The following is a 1892-nucleotide window of genomic DNA, read 5'->3' as shown; positions in this document are numbered from 1 at the left end:
TGGGAGCTGCAGCGAGCCTGCCTCAGTTTCCTCTTCTTGCCACTGAGAGCTGATCCCCACCCAGCAGTCTGTGTCAAGGCCAGCAGGGTCTCCAGCCGTCCCTCCCCTCTTGGGGCAGCACCCAGCAGCGTCCCTCCCTGGATGTTTCGTAGCCTTCAGCCAGGTCAGCAAGGACTCTAGCCCCAGCAGCGTCCACCCCAGGAGCGCCTATAAACAGCTGACCCGGGCTTTGTCCACCGGCTGGCCACTGCTCCCAGTTACCACCTGCCCCAGGTCTTGGGGAGCACCTGGCCGCTCGGCCCGGGCAGTCCCTGCCTGTCACTGCAGAAGGCCCCGCTCGCCAGCCCGTCCTCCAGAGCCCCTTTCCTGCAACCACGGCCGCCCCAGCCAGCCTCAGCTGCAGCTCCTGCACCGGGCTCTGTGGGCACGGCCAGGACTGCGTCCCCTCACAGGCTGCAGGGTACAGGCCCAGCCAGGCCTGCCTGTCAGCCCGTCCATCCTCCTCCTCCCTGGGCAGGCCCTCTGCCCTCTCCGCCCCAGGCCAGCCCCCCCACCCGGGCCTGGCAGGACTCAAACAGCCATCTACCTGCCCTCTCTGCTGCAGAGCTGGTCACAGGGGCCAGCTCTAGTCAGGACCTCCGCAAGCCGGGCCGGGCCCTTGGGAGCGCTCCTCGGCATGGCGGGCAGCGAGCTGCACCTGCAGCCAGGCTGGCCAGCGCAGGGACAGGCCCTCGCTGCGCCCCTTCTTCAGTGAGGAGCCCGCAGGCCAGGCGGCCAGCCTCACCTTTGGCCGCAACCCAGCAGTGCAGCTGCACCCCTCACCAGCCTCGAGGCCTGGCAGGCCCTGGGTGCCTGAGGAGAACGTGCCGGACAAGCCTGCGGAAGGTACCAGGCGGCCTTGCAGCACTGTCGAGGTGTCGCCAGGTGTGATGCAGGACTTGGGATCCTTACTGCACAGCGGGGGGGTCTCGGGGCCCTGCACAGGGCCTGCCCCAAGGGCTGCTGTGCCCTCCGCCACCCCTCGCCTGCCCCGAGCCCAGGCGTGATCCAGGCAGCGCTGCCCCTCACCTGGGCCCTTTGTCTGCTAACAAAGCCTGGCCGGTCCTGGCTGGCACTGGGCACCACTCAAGGACCGGTCCTGGCTGTCCCATTGCCACACCTGTGCCTTGCAGCTCTGACTCCAGCTTCACTCCCCAGGCCCCCTGGCCCTACGGCCTGTTGGCTCACTCAGCCCAGCAGGCCCTGGCCCTGGTCCCTGGCAAGGCTCTGCCTCTTCCCCGGGGCCTTGGCCCTGCCTGGGCCTCGGCCCTCAGCCATGGCCTACCATGCGGGGCTCAGGACATGGAGCGCCCCGTGCACCAGCTGTGCGGCCTCTAAGCTGCTCCTGCAGCTACAACCCAACCCCCTGGCTGGTGAAGCCCAGCATAAAGCAAGTGACTGTGCAGCTGCAAAACCCTGTCCCCAAGCTGCCGGCTGCCTCTCAGGCCGCAGGGCACCTTGCCAGGGCTACAGCGTCCCCCAGGAGCAGCTCCTACTACCAGGAGCTCCTCGCGCTGGCCCAGGCCTTGCTGCCCCAGCCCTTCCGCTCAGGTGCTCCCGACTGACCGGCCGTGGGGCAGCAGCCGCCTGCTCTCATCTGCTGGCCTGCTTCCCTGGACTCTGCCTGCTGCCACTGCAGAGCCGCTTACTCCTGAGCAGTCACCTGTAGCTGTGGGCTCTGGCCTTTGAACTTCAGCTGTTTCCTTCTTGGCAACTGGCCATGTTGCAGCTGCCCGCGGATTATGGCCCTGCTAAGCTGCCCTTTCGCTCGCCTCCAATGAGTGTCCCTCAGCCCCCGTTACAGGCCTCTACAGGTCACTGTGTTGCATAAATTGCTGATTTTATCCCCTGGA

The sequence above is a fragment of the Gavialis gangeticus genome, unplaced genomic scaffold (genome assembly GCF_001723915.1).
Source record: "Gavialis gangeticus isolate Ggan-Ray unplaced genomic scaffold, GavGan_comp1, whole genome shotgun sequence".
NCBI classification, from domain to species: Eukaryota; Metazoa; Chordata; order Crocodylia; family Gavialidae; genus Gavialis; species Gavialis gangeticus.
This window is presented reverse-complemented; position numbering follows the sequence as displayed.